The 15,820-nt window shown below is 35.8% G+C and overlaps 1 protein-coding gene and 1 pseudogene across 3 annotated transcripts in view; both read right to left on the bottom strand.

Annotated features, from left to right (window-relative positions):
* EDIL3 (EGF like repeats and discoidin domains 3) overlaps positions 1 to 15,820 on the bottom strand; it is a 629,193-nt gene that overhangs the window by 28,799 nt on the left and 584,574 nt on the right. The gene's annotated exons all lie outside the window — the stretch shown is intronic.
* Positions 424 to 2,184, bottom strand: LOC138159091 (52 kDa repressor of the inhibitor of the protein kinase-like; annotated as a pseudogene).

Below are 15,820 nucleotides of genomic sequence, written 5' to 3' on the forward strand. Positions count from 1 at the left end.
GTCAGTGGTCAGTAGTGAACTTCATTTTAACTAAATTATTTTCCCACTTCTCTTCCTAATATTTATTTATTAATTTAATTTTACAATAACTAAGAAACCCAAAACCTAATAGTTGGATCCCTGGTAATTACAAATTATATGTCCAGAATGAAGTTAACTAAATTATCTCCAAAACAGTGGCTATCAGCAGAAATCACAAAGAAATGAAATGTAGCATTTCTACTTTTTGGAAGGTCAATTTTCAAAGAATCTCAGTTCATAGAATAGTAGTTTAACATACAGATTAACAGTAGCGAATGATCCAAATGGAGACCTAAAGGCAAAATTATCTTCAATGATTAAGTGGTCTATCAATGTCTCAGGACTTCTCTCTCACCCCCAATATGTAAAATCAGGTAGAAAAATCTATTTTGGTTAATTTGCTTATGTATTTTCATTTATCTTTGAATTACTTGTGGGGAGAACTTCTTGGAGGTCCAGTTTACTTATATAGATTTGATGTAAGTGTCCACCATTAAATCTAAATCATGTTTTATATCAAAGTTTATGTTAAAGCAAAGCCACATTACTTGACTGGTGAACTGTTAAAGTATCCCTCAGGTATGCCTGAAGATGTTTCCAACCATTTTCATATTTCTTATACTCAACTTCCATCACTGGGAGTATGCAGAGGACTTTAAGCAATGCATAAACATTAGGAATATATTTGATATCTAGTAGAAACAGGGCTTCATAAATTGTTGCAGGAAGCTCACTATCTTTTCCTCTGTGTTTCCATTTCATTCCAACAATGGAGTTGTGCAGAAAGAGTGTCTGGGTTAGGAAGTTCACTTCTGTACATATCAGCATGGTGTTCCTTTGATATATTAAATGTCAGTTGTCCCATGACAGAGGGCGCTAAAGACAAACATTTCAGCGCTTTGAGGTGCTGTTCAGATAAGCTATCTTTCAGCTCTTGAATGATGTGCTCCACAGTTGGGACACTAAGTACCCCTTAGTAGTAACTTTTAGATGTCACTTCAGGTTCTAGGTTAGCTTGCTGAGATCTGCAAAAATTTCCAGGAAGTTTAATTTCTATATCTAGCTTAGTCACTAAATGTATGGCTTCCTCAAACCAAAATTAAATTCATGATAAACTTCAATATTTTCCATCACTTCATTTAAAGAATGTAACACTGCTATCAAACTGCTTGCTCCAAGGAAGGCATCAGAGGTCTGACCTTGGGGATTCTTCCCAAAACCTCTTGTAAAAGAAAGTATGTTTTGTATACCCTCAACAGTAATAATGACATAAGAATCTACTAATGCACTACTAAGAAAAAATACTTGGCCAGCAAACAAAGTTATCCTAAGAGTTGTGTTGCTGTTTATATTATCTAAACACAAAACAGGTGCTTGTAAAAGGTCCACTAAAATTTCAAATCATCATTCCTGACTGTCCATTGAGAATAGCAAATCTCCTTTAGCTCATTACCCTTCTTCTCATTATTCTGAAAGAGAACAGAGGTAACACTATCAAATTCCACCAGCAGTTGTGGTGACCAATGAAAAAAAGAACAAACATCTTCAGTTATTCCAAAAGCAAGAGACACTCCCACCATAGGAATAGATTTTGCCAACCAGGTGTTTAAAGCCCAGGAGGAACAGAGGGTGGAGGTGGCTTGGGGGTATTTCTCTGAAAGTCTCATGTTCATAACTGTTATCTTTGAAAAAAAAAACCACTAGAGAAAAAAATAGGCCTTGCCCCAACAATGCTCCATATTCAGGCCCCATTTTTCAGTAATGGTGGTGTGAAATTTAACAGCCAAAATTTCAGCATTGGCTTCATGAGGAAGAAAGTATATGAATTCGTCTCAAGTTTTGAGAGTGGTCCATAAACCTAACACTGGTAAGTGCTTCTCTCTAGCTATATAATCTGTCACAATGGAAAAGAAGTGAGAGTTGTGGGCTTCCCTGAGCTTCTTTTCCCAGATGATGCAGATCTCACAGATTTCCATTTTTTTTTTGCTTGGTCTTAGAGGAGAATAGCATGTTGGCTGCTGTTGTCTCAAAGTGTTTCTGCAAGACCTCATCGCCAGCATTAATTCTACCCTCAAGCAGATGTTGGAAAGTTATCCATCATAAATATGCCTTCTGGAATTTCATCACTTTCCTGGCTTAGATGGGTATATTTTGTTTACCCATGAGGATCAAAATTTCAAACAAAGATTTATTGTAATCTTTGTTTTCCTTCTCTGTCTAGTGTTAAAGATAAGATTTCTTCATTCTGTTGTCCCCCTCCTTCTGCAATTGCATTTTGGGCGCTATTGCTATTATTTGTTTCTTGTTTGGTTTGTTCTTGCGCAGAAGTTTCATCAGTTTTTCTCTCCTTCAGTGACTTGATTTCTTCTTCACTCAACTTTTTCCTTCATGTTCTATGCCTACTCTGTGGATTGCTCTGATGACTTGTAAGATCAGACATTGAAGGTAAAAGCATTATCTCAGAGAACTCTTCTATAAGGGCTACTTTTACAGATCATAGAGGTCTTAGAGTTTTTGCACAGTCAGTAATGCTTATTGAATTGATCAGGAGTTTAATCTTCTAAGTCAGCTCTTCTGCAATTCTCCCCTCACTTTTGGCATAGGGCTGGTCCCACAGGAACCTCAAAGCCAGAGATGACTGCGTGCTTTTCCATGAGCAGTTTCAACCCTGCAGTTTGGCATCATTACCTATCCAGCTTATGGCAGCCTCCTGGTCCCCCTACCCTTGGGAGGCTGGCTCCACTGGGCTCAGGCTGGGGGTGTCTTTTCATTTTACATTTTTCTCTTTGAGGTTTTGCTTGTAGCTATTTTGACTTCTTCTGAGTTTGTCTCTTGATCTTCAATGTCACCATGGTAGCTTTAAATTTTTTTATTAAATTTTTAATTTATGGAATACAACAATCATTTCTATAAAGATAATAAATAAGATTGTACATGAAACTGCAAATCTATTAAGCGCAACATTATGTTCCTTTTAAATATATAATAAAGTTATCACGTAAATTTCTTTTTTTCCCCTTCTTTCTTCCCTCCCCCCATAGATGGCTACCATTAGACACACATGTTTGTGTTATATGTAAAATAATTCTATATACTTCTATGTATTAGTTCTTTCTCTAGATGCAGATAATGTCTTCCTTCATATGTTAGGTATTTATTATAGTCAAAAAGACTTATTTGCTCAAAGTTGTTCTTAAAACAATATTGTTATTACTATATACAATGTTCTCTTGGTTATAGTAACTTCTATATTCAGGTTGTTTTTGACAGTTCATCACCCTCTCCCTCTTTTCTCTAGATTTTCAGGGTACCATTCTCTTTTTAAAAATAAATAATTCATTTATCTGTATATTTATTTTTAACATTCTTTTTTAAATTGAATTCCAAATTCTCTCCCTCCCTCTACCCCCTCCCCTACTACTTGAGAAGGCAAGTAGTATATTGATTTTGTTTGTGAAGTCATGCAAAACATTTCCATATTAGTCATTTTGTAAAACAACACCCCTTAATACAAAAACAAGGAAAATAAAGAAAGCAAAAAATAAAAAGTATGCTTCACCCTGTCCCCATTCTAAAGTGACTTTCTATTATCTCTAGGGTTAAACACAAAATTTTCTGTTTGGCATTCAAGGCCTTTCATAACCTAACCCCTTCTTCCCTTTCCAGTTCTCTTACATTGAATTCTCTGCCACATACTTTTCAATCCAGAAATACTGGCCTCTTGTTTTCCCATGAACAAAACCATCTCTTTGTTCCAGGCATTTTCTCTGAATGTACCTCCCTACTTATCACTGCATGTTATCTTCCCTGGCATCCTTTAAGTTTCAGCTAAAATCTTATTTTCTCTCACAACTCCTCTTAATTCTATTGCCTTTCCTCCATTAAGAATTTCTTATTGTGGCTGCTAGGTTGCACAGTGAATAGAGCATGGAAAATGGAGTCAGGACGACCCGAGTTCAAATCCACCTTCAGACATTTAACACACAAAAAAAACTAGCTGTGTGACCTTGTGCAAGTCACTTAACTCCAATTGCCCTGCTCTCCCCCCTCCAAAGCAAAGCAAAGGGAAAAAAAAGAATTTCCTATTATGTTATCATTCAGTTGTATCTGACTCTTCATAACCCAATTTGGGGTTTTCTTGGAAAAGATAGTAGAATGGCTTGCCATTTTCTTTTCCATTTCATTTTACAGATGAGGAAACTCAGACAAACAGGATTAAGTGACTTGCCCAGGGTCATGTAGCTAGTAAGTGTCTGAGGCCAAATTTGAATTCAGGTCTTCCTGACTATAAGCCCAGCATACTCTATCTACTGTACCACCTAGCTACCTATTTCCTATTTTATATATAATATACATATGTAAATATATATATTTATAAGTGTATATACACAAACATACATATAATATATAAATATGTAATATATGTTATAAATGCTAGTTATCATTAAAACAATAATAAATAAATATGAACAGACTGATTAAGATCTGATATATAAAAGCAGTATTAGCATTCATGGAAAAGTGCTACTAAATGGGACACATCTATCCAGTTCAGCAAAAGTAAAACAAAAATCACAATTTTTTTCCACTGGACCGAGGAGCTTGGAACTATGTAAGGACATCAGTCATTGTAAGTTTTCATTTAAAAATATAACCCTTGTGCTTTAAATGATCAAAAAGTAAGAAAAATACTAGAACTAAGTCCCTTTGTGGGTGACAGGGGATGTGGGGGTAGAGAAATTTAAAAACTTCTAAGAGTCTAATATTTCTAACAACATACTACAGTTGGTAGTGGATATTAAATTGACAAGAAGCCCATAGAACAAATCCTGATTCAGAGAACAAATGCCAATTTGTCAAGGTGCCATTGGATGCTAAATTACTTAGACATTAAGTGGGCTTATGTCATTTGCTGCATCCTCTTGAAAGTTGAGACATTATTAATAGAGTTGCTTACTTCTGAGAGCCAATGAATAAATAACATTTCCAAAAAAATGAAGGAAATTTCTGGTGACTGGCAGGCTTAAGAATGAACAGAATTAACAGGCTTAAGAATGAAATTTCTGCTAATGTCTGCAGCAGGTAAATTCAATAATTGGGACCCTGTTTTCCTTTGTAGAGACAATGCTAATAATTTTGTTTGAAGCAAAGCTCTCCTGCCTTAATTAGATTCATTAGAGCTGCTGAAACAAATGATAATGTGTTTGAATTTCCATAAGTATGTTTAATCAAAGACCCATAGCACACTCAGAAGAGAAACCTCATGAAGACCAGATTTCTCGATAATAGCCCCTCCCTGCCAGTAGCCCAGGGACCTAAGCCCTGAGACCAGAGACAAGGGCCTATTCCCTCAATCAACAGCATCTGGTGAAGAAATCTTATGGAGAGCCACATGCCCAAACACCAGGTTTCTACATTATACATTGAACTTTATGGAATATGAACTCTGCAAATCCCTGATGTGATTAGTTCTGTTGAGAGAGCTTCTCACACCAATCTATCCCCTGCTGTACTGGTTACCTAGTTCCAGCATTACAGTCTCAGCATTTGAGGTACAAGAGATATACCCTCTCTAGAACCTTTGTCACATGTTTAAACCACCTTACTCTCCCTCAGTTCCACTTTAATCAGTTCATCTATTGCCTGGATCATTATGTTGAGGCTTTTGAAGTATCCACTTTGTTGTCAAGAAATCCCCCTATATCCCTAAAATTTCCAGCCGATATTTTTTTCCATCTCCTCAGATTAAGAGAAAATATAACTTCTCCCTCAAGATACCATATCCATTATATAAAAGTATTTCTTGATGGTCACTCCTTTTCCTGTTTCCATGACTCAGAAGGCCAGGAGAACGAGATTTAGACTATACTTTGCATCATTTCATCACTCATTAGCATTTCCTCTTTTGAATTCAATTCAATCTGTTTGGATTGAATCTCTCACCATCCTGCTGATGCTATCTCTTGAACCTCTAGGTAATATACTTCCCTTCACCTCTTCAGTGAGTTTAAAAATAAGATCATGGTCTCCTTAACTACATGCTTTACCATTATCCTCAGGGATTTCATACCATTTCAGTTTCCTAACTTTTTCAATTTCAGTAAATTCCTTCTTCATCCAACTTAAGTCACACATGTGCATGTCCATATCTTAGTAATCACAATCACACCTTATTCAGAATCTAGAACTTCAGGATTTCCCTTTCCAGGTATTACCTCCTATCCTATTTCTCTCACTCTTTAAAATAAAATAAAACAAAAATAAGCCTGTTGTAACCATCTATTCCCCAAATGGTCCACTTTTTTTCTTCCTTACTTTCTCCAACTTCATTTGCTTCCATGCTTAGGATGCTTTGTCACTAGGATTACTAGTCTAGAATTCCTTGCTCCTCTGAATCTTTTACCATTCCTGACTTTATAATCTTTTTAGCTTGATAATCCCCATTTGATCTCTCTGTTCCTGGTTGAGGAGTTCTGAGAATCCATGGGGAAATTAGGAACTTGAACTGATTTTGACCACTAAAATTCATGATACAAGACCTCATCTAGGGTCTTGCTGATACTCAGGAATCTTTCCATACTATTCTTGTTGATCTCTGATAGAACTTATTAATTCATTCACCAAGAATTATACTACTTACTAGGGATATAAAGATTGAAAAACAACATTCATAAGATTTAGAGCTTAGCAGACCTAAGAGTCCATCTGACCAACCCCCTCCTTTTACAGATGAGGAAAACTAAGGCCCAGAAAGACTATATCACTTTCCCAATGTCATATAAGTAGGAAAAGAAGGAGAGATAGGATTTGACAGTTCTCTTTCCACTGTATCACATTCCCTCTCTGTTCCCATTAGTCGAGGATTCAACTTTGTGCCTCAGGTGGGCAAAGCATAAACCCTCCTACTCTGCTGCATCCCCTCTCTGGAAGGAGCTAACCAAAAAAATACTTTTTCTTCTTCCCTCGACCTATTAATCTATTATTTACTAATCTTCTATGTCTCCCTCCAATTTACAATGGATGACCAAGAACAATTCCCTGAGAAGACAGGAATTTGAGGTAATTGAGTCAAAGATAACCTAAGATGACAAACACTAACTAAAAGCCATATGGTAGTATCACAGAGTAATTCTGAAGGTGGAAGGGGCAGAATGTTCAGGTGGAAAGATAATGAGCTTAGAATCCCTTCTCCACTTCTTAAAAGTGTGCAGATATATTATCCCATCTTACATCCTCTAAATTCTTAGATATGATATCCCTGCCCCTCACTAATTCTTCTACCTAACTCGTTGATCCTGTCCTACCTCCCTCCCCCAGGACCTTGCCTCAGCAGCGATATCTTCTTTCTCAAGCCTTCAGTCTCTTCCTTGCCACAATATTCCTTCTATCTGAATATATGACCAGGTTTTCTCAATTACAAGAATGCCTTCCATAGAACTGTATTGTCCATTTAGTACCTTCATTGCAGGGTTGTTGTGAGGATTAAATGGCATAATATTAGTAAAATGCTTATCACAGTACTTGGCATGGAGGAGGCACTAAAATGATTATTTCCTTCTCCCCATCTTGTTCTGTCTGCTCTATCTTTCTCCTCTTTGTCACGGATAAACTTCTTAGAAAAGTTAACTATATTTCCTTTCTACCCACTCTTTCCTTAATCCTTAGAAGCTGGGACCTTTTCCTTGATCTTGAATCAAATCTCATACTTGAACTGCTTTCTTGAAAGTTACTCTTGATCTTCAAATCACCAAACACAATGCCTTTTACTGTAATAATTCTTCTTTTCTTCACTGTACCTTTTGATCCTACTGACTAACCCCTCCTCCAAAAATATTATGGTTTCATGGTTCTTTTTCTATGTCAATAATGACTCCTTTGTCTTTTGCTGGTTCCTTGGTGTGTCCTTTGCCTTTACTGCATAGTAATCTTGTTAACTCATAGAGCTGGATGACACCAGTTCTATATCTGTATTATCAGCCTCTTGAGACGCGTTTTCAAATGTTTGTGGGATATATCCAAATGGATAGCCATGTCCCAAACTAAGTTCATTATCTATCTACTTGAATATGTTCCTCCGTCTCACATCACCATTGCTCTCTGTGTGATATTAACACGTACCTATTATTTGATATTTGTAATTTGAGGTTATTCTTTGACTTTTTCCTCCCCACCTTTCACTTATTATATTCATTCACTTAGGACTAGCCCAGCATCTCTTGCCCTATATCTCCTCTATATTCCAGTTACCTCATTACCACCATTTGATTTTTGAATTAGTCTCCTTATTGGTTATGTCAACTCACTCTCATCTCTCTGTAATATACTCATTCTACAAGAATAAAATTTTAGGTGCATAGATCTGATTACGTCATTTTGATCAAACCATTTCTGTGGTACTCGATTGCATTTTGAATAAAGTTGAAATTTCTTTGTTTTGCACATGAGGTCATCTATCACAAGCTAATGTATTTTATTCTTCTCTATACATCTTTGTTTCAGTCAAAGTAGACAAGTGACCCACAACCTTATATTTCTTATAAACTTTGGGCATATGATAAAAGAAATGCCTCTGATTTTATTTTTATTTCCTTCTTCAAAAATTTGTGAGCTATGTTTCATTTAGTAGCATCTTTTTTTGTTTTGTTTTGTTTTTTAATACCATATTTTTTATAATCATATTGATATGGTTCAATTCCTCAAGTAATATATGAATTCATTGATCATTGGACAAGCATCCCACAGTAGTAGGATTATTAATTAAGTTATGTCACCAGCAGGTCTAAAAAACTGAGGGTTTTTTTTTCCCCAAGCACTTTCAGCCACCATCACTGTAGAAGCAGAAGCAAGGATACTGCACGAGACTGAGGATAATTTTCTATTTTTCTTTGTTTCATGGGTTGATAATATGAAGAGATATGATAGGAATCTTTAATTATTTGAAGATGTATAATGCAAAAAAAAGAATTAAAATCATTTTTCTTGGTTCTAAGAAAAATGTGTAGAATTTGCAGAGAGACAAATTTCGGAAAAATACATATACATAAATACATATACATATATGTGCATATGCATGTATACAGTCATATGTATGTGAGTGTGTGTGTGTGTGTGTGTGTGTGTGTGAGAGATAGAGATCCATGGCTTAGAGACAACAAATTTTCAATTTTCTTAACAATTAGAGTTGTCTCAAAATAGAATGGCCTGCTGTCAGAGGTATTGAATTCCATATCACTGGAATGGAGGTTTAAGATCCATTTGTCGGGAATATTGCAGAGCTTATTCCTTTTTTAACTACAGGTAAGAGAACAAGAATTTTGAGATGCTTTCATTCTCTCAGATTCTGATATTCTGAGTTGGAAGCATCAGCCTGTTTGCACTACCACTAGGTGGTGCTCACACATCCTCATTGGCTAGTTTGGTGTTTCCCAGCTGTTCTGTTCTCTGGCAAAAATGTTACTAGACGACAAAATGTTCACAATTAAAGCATCTTAACTTTAAAAACACATTCATTTAACAAACTGCCTCCAACCCTCTTCCCTCCATCCTTATTCTCTCTTTTCTCTTTGCCTCCTGCTTTCTGCATCCTTGGTCTCCTCTTCTCTAGCTCCTGGTTTTCACATCTTAAGGAAGGCAGTGAGTCTGCCACAGAGAATTTAGATATTTTATTGTTCTGCAACGCTATTTGAATTGGGAAATAATGATTTAGGCTTTTAGTCTTTTCTTCTCCAGATTCTAGGTTCTATCAGCCTCAATGTTAAGCAAATTAAATGTGTCATAAAAGTGGCAACATGTAATTTTGCAGCTTTCATAACTAGTTCTTTGTACAGTAAATATTAGAAACTGAAATATTCCTCAGAATAATTTTTCTTTGAAAAAACTTTAGACAGGTTTAAACAAGAAATAACTCTTAACAAATATCTTTCAGGGATCATTGTAGACCTTGAATTTTAAAGCATTAAAAAATGACGGTGCCTGGGAAGAATGGAAGATTAGGTCATTTTGAAGAAAGAAATGTAACCTTTCTAATAACTTTACAACAGTCTCTCCAAACAAGTTATCTGCTTTCTTTTGGAGATATAATGGTAACTTAAAGCAATACTATACTCATCTTTTGAACAAAAATCTATAAAATGCCCAGTTCTAGGGTTGGTATCTCTCTTCCCATATTTTCTGTTGCAACATCATGGCTTAAACAGCAGCCAGCTGTGTTAGGATTCACAGGACTGGCATAAATTAGTTAATAAATACTTGTCCTGAGCTGCTCTCAATTGTATTTGGATTTTGATTGTCACAAATATTTTCTCTATCTGCCCAACATTCTCTTTAAACTGAGCTCACCAGGTTCAACAGTGTCCTTCCTCTTTTATTCCATGACCTTTCTATCTCATCAAAAAGAAGACCATTAGTTTGCTTTATGACCATATTCCTCATTTCCCCCGGTTATTGACAGACAGGGCTGTTGAAGTTGTCAGACATTTTTTTCAGAGTTTATGAACAAATTCCAGATAAGCACAGAAACTAGTTTGAACAGATAAAAATACCATCATCTCCACTTCTCCAAAACTTATACCAGACCTCAAAAGTTTGAGTTTTGCCATGGAAATAAGTCCATTAGATTCTACAGACAAGCAAATGGCAGTACTTGCTTCTGTTCATTGCTCTCCACTTTTCTCGTAAAAAAACAAGGAAATGATACTGCTTCCACTTTTGTTTTTAATAAGCTATCACTAGACAGGGACACAAAGTGCTAAAGAATTACGTGAACCCCCAAAATACCAGTTTAGATTCATTTTTTCTTTTGTTTTTAATAGTATTTTATTTTTCCTCAATTATATGCCAAGACAATTTTTTTGCATTCATTTTTACAAGATTTTGAGCTCCAAATTTTTCTCCTTCCTTTCCTCCCCTCTCCTGCCCTCTTCCTAAAATGGTAGGCAATTTGATGTAGGTTATATATGTGCAATTGTGTAAATCATATTTACATATTAGTTGCTATTGTGAAAGAAGAAACAAATCAAAAAGAAAAAAATATGAAAAATGATGTTAAGTGAAAAAAATATGTTTTTATCTGCATTCTGAGTCAATCAGTTCTATTGTGAGTCCTTTGTACTTGTCTTAGATCATTGTGTTGCTAAGAAGAGCTAAGTCATTCATAGTTGATCATTACAAGATATTGCTTACAATGTTTTCCTGGTTTGGCTCATTTCACTTTGAATCAGTTTCTACCAGTCTCTCCAGATTTTTCTGGAATCTTCCTGCTCATTATTTTTAATTGCACAATAGTATACTATTATATTCATATACCACTGCTTGTTCTCCCATTCCCCACCTGATGGGCATCCCCTAAATTTCCAATATTTTGCCACCACAAAAAGGGCTGCTATAAATATTTTGGCACATCTAGGTCCTTCTCCCTTTTTAATGATCTCTTTGGGATACAGACCTAGTAGTGGTATTGCTGGATCAAAGTGTAGGCACAGTTTGCTTACCCTTTGGACATAGTTCCAAATTGCTCTCCAGAATGGCTGGATTGATACACAGCTCTACCAATAGTACATTGGTTAGACTCAGAATTTCTGAGCAAAGTTAGCAGATTCCTGTATATTCCTTTCAGAGAACAGTTTCCATTTCTACTCAGTTTTATTCTTTGGTAAAATAAGTCTTGAATTTGAAATGACCAGTGGTTAATCCCATCTATCTCTCCATCCCTTGGCGGAGTGAGGGTTTTGAAACCCCATATACAATGGATATTTCAGTCACTCGTGTACCAGACTAATATCATCTGGGTTGTCATTGTTGTCATGGTGGTGCTGGTTGTAGGCCTCCATTCTTATCATACCATGTCATTTACTCTTCTCTTCTCTGGGCTCATTAGGAGAAAGTAAGCTCCTTGAAAGCAGGGCCTGCGCCTTCCTTTGTATCCTCAGAACTCACCACACTGCCTGACATATATTAAGAGCTAAATGTTTGTTACCACGGATGACTGACTCACTCAGGTAAGCATCAGTTCAGTATCCAATTCAACATCTAAGTCACAAACAGAAGGAATACATAAGTATTAACTCTTTTCACTGTAGCATACCTGACTTCTGTCTCATGGAAATGTTTTCCCTAGGAAGCTTTGAAAATTCAAATTAAATTTCTGAAAGTGCTTGTTTTTACAGAAATGAAAGTAATTCTATGTTGTTTCTGTTGTTACTGTTGGACCAAAATGAATGCAAAACATGATGGTGTTGGTCATAAAAATTAGTGATGTTGTTCTATCTGTTCTTAATAACTACATTGTTTACTGAGAGAACAAAATTGGAACCACAGGCTGGTCAATATCCTATATCTCTTTCAAATCCCCTCAGATCAGGGCATCCTGAAAGTAATGTTTATAACTTGCCATTCTCAAACTTGGGGTAGGAAGGAAGAGGGGGAATATGGGATACAGAGAGGAGGAGATCATGAACAAAATGGAGGTGGGGGATTCCACTGTGGGTGTGTGGATGGGTGGGACTGAAGAGGAAAGGAAATCACAGGGATGAAGGGATGGAGAGCTAGAAGGGAATGCATTCGTGTTTTTCTCAATTTCAGTGCTCTGCGTCAAAGACCTGACTGCCTCAGCCTAGGTACAACTCCACACATGAGTCTGATATAATACATGTATTGCAGTTGTTTTTCAGTCATGTCCAAGTGTAAATAACCCCATTTGAGGATTTCTTGGCAGTGCTTACTGGAGGGTAGTCTGCCATTTCCTTCTTCAGCTCATTTTATAGATAAGGAAACTGAGGCAAACAGGGTTAAGGGATTTGCCCAGGGTCACACAGCTAGTAACTGTCTGAGGCTAAATTTGAATTCAGGGAGAGGAGTCTTCCTGAATCCAGGCCCGGCACTCCATCCCCTGTGCCACTGAGCTGCCCAAATCTATGTATTACTACCTCCATTTTGTGGTAACAAATTTATATTTGATGTATGAATTCTATGGGAATTATTCAATTCAATCTGACCCAATTAATTCTTTTAAAAACCTAATAATATTTTCCAATTACATGTAAAAACAATTTTTAACATTCCTCTTAAAAATTTTTGAGTTCTAATTTCTCTCTCCCTTTCTCTTCCCTCCCCCATTCCTAAGACAGTAGGCAATTTGATGTAGGTTATACATGTATAACCAGAAGGAGTAAATGATAAGAATGCACCATACTGAAGATGACCCAATTCAATTTTGATAACTACATTTTTGCTTACATAGTCTTTCTACTTTACCATTATCCTTTCATTTTGACTATTTTTCCATTAACTTAAATGTAATATTTTTAATTCATTTTATATGAAACTTTAAATGAATAACCAGTAAAGGTATGATTTTCAGTAATTAATGATCTTATATAAACACAGAAACTTTTTTGAGGCAGAACCCGATGAATAATATTTCTCAAGATCTAGAAAGATTTGGTCAGTCAGTGATTCAAACATCCATCCTATAATACATTCATTTCCAACTCTAAAATTAGGAAATTTAATTTGCTTTCAACTTTGCCTATTAAAATATTATCATTTTGGTGCTAAGAAAATGCTCAAGCTAAAATCTGATGTCACTTCCTATCCTTTCTTACAAATTCAAAGTAGCTTTATTTAGACAATACATGTAATTATACAGTTGTTCTCTCCCTTTCAAGGAGGAAAAAAGGGATAGACTAAAACCCAGCATTTTAAGATCACATATAGTCTTCAGTACAAACCTTCAGAATGTTTTTGGACCAAAAGCATTTGTATATTCTAGTTAAAGTAGGGGAGAAGAATAAAAGAAGATATTTCTACATTTACCACTTCTTGCCTCCCTATCACCCCAGTTTTCCTGCCTATAAAGAAAAACTCTGACTTAGATTCATAGGTTCCTTTTAAGTCCCCTACTCACTAAGTTAATGCATAAAAAAATTATTTGGAATATTCCTCTCAAACTTTTTGCTGATTTATTTTATCTGTATCCTGAAACACATAAAAAATAAAGAAACATATGAGTTTCTACATTTTTTAACATTGCTTCTAAATACTGTAAAGAAACATCTTGGGAACAAGGTTCACAGCTACTAAATAAACTTGTCTTCTCTTTTATGAATGCAAGACACCATGCACTTTTATTACAGGGGAAAATATTTGAATCAACATTACAGAGAAAAACAAATGTAAATGTTATGAAATAACAGGACATGTTACAAAAAATAAATATGTATGGACTACCCTTATGTTTGATTATAGGTGTTATCCTGAGGGATTCTGCTAATAAAAAAAATAGAAAAAAAGCTATAGTAATAAAATATTTTAAGTTGGCTGTAAGAGGTATAGTGAGCTACTGACCTCAAGTTGAAGAGAATAAGATAGCTATTTTACTCCAGTCAACTTCTGAAAATATATTTTCTTGCTGCATACAGGTTTCCTAAGTCTTAGTCAGTTCTGACTAATGGAGGACAGAGAGACCATTCATACATTCCTGGAATCTCATTTACACCACTTATAGCAAACAAGGAAAATGTTATTATTTTTAAATCTATTTTTTTCTCTTTAATAGAGCCCTGATTTTTTAAATCGATATTAGGCTTTTATGTTGTCTCCATATAAACCAATTGATAGGTAAACTGGGTGACCCACAAAGGAATTTAGAAGACTCGTTGGCAAGTACTTCTATTTGATGTTTGCTACTGAAAAAACATCTCAACCGAGGTGCATGTCCTCTTTGAGACATCTTATTTATTTTTTATAGCTCCATGGAAGAAAACATTTGGCTAATGTTACATTTGTAAATAAAGATATTTTTTCCCTGCTTAGGAAAGTAACCATGGAAAGTCAGCAGCAAACAATATTAAGAATCAATTGGAGTTGCCTTATTCAACCTCTAAAGTAAAATTTGCCGCTGGCAATTCAGTAGCTCCACTCATGCATCAAGAGTATATCTTCCTGTAGACTTAAGAGTCACTTGGATTTGGGGTGGCTACATGCTGCAGTGAATAGAGCACTGGCCCTGGAGTCCGGAGGACCTGAGTTCAAATCCGGCCTCAGACACTTAACACACACACAAAATTAGCCCTGTGACCTTGGGCAAGTCACTTAATCCTAATTGCCCTACCTTCCCCCCTCCAAAAAGCAAAAAAAAAAAAAAGAGTCACCTGGATTCATAAAATAGAAGTAATCCTCAATTTTTTACTCTCTTCTATTCCACCCATATCTGTATCCATTCAGTTGCCAAGTCTTTCTTATTGATCCTCCCTCATGCATATTTTTCCCATCTGGCTCCTTTTCCTGACTCATACCACAACCACCAACCCAGTCCTGACCTTCCATGTCTCTCTACTGGACTACTACAACAACCTCCTAATTGATCTCATCTTTCTAGCACTAGGAGGATCTGTCATATCAATCAAAGGACATTTTTATTATAATTTTAATTTAAAATTTAAATTGTCATCTGACATTTTATTTCCCTTACATATGTATCTTAAAAAAGGTACTGCTCCAGTGGTTGCAGATCTTTTGAAATGTTCTTAAATTCCAGTCCTTCTACTGTTAGCCTATCCCTTTTCAATCAATCCTCAGCACAGCTGTCAAATTGATATAGTTATAAAGCATAGTTCTGATTATTTCATGGCTCTTCTCAAGCAGTTTCAGTGTCTCTCTATGGCCTTAAGAATTAAATCCAAAATCATTTGTCATTTAAAGTCCTTAACCATCTGATGACTCCAGGCTATCTTTTAAGATATATGTAATCCACCCACTGGAACTTCCTTCTCCCTTGCCCCTCACATATTCTGTACAATAG

The sequence above is a fragment of the Petaurus breviceps genome, unplaced genomic scaffold (genome assembly GCF_028583685.1).
Source record: "Petaurus breviceps papuanus isolate PSGF00001 unplaced genomic scaffold, PetGlider_PUasm1.0 175, whole genome shotgun sequence".
Classification (NCBI taxonomy): Eukaryota; Metazoa; Chordata; class Mammalia; order Diprotodontia; family Petauridae; genus Petaurus; species Petaurus breviceps.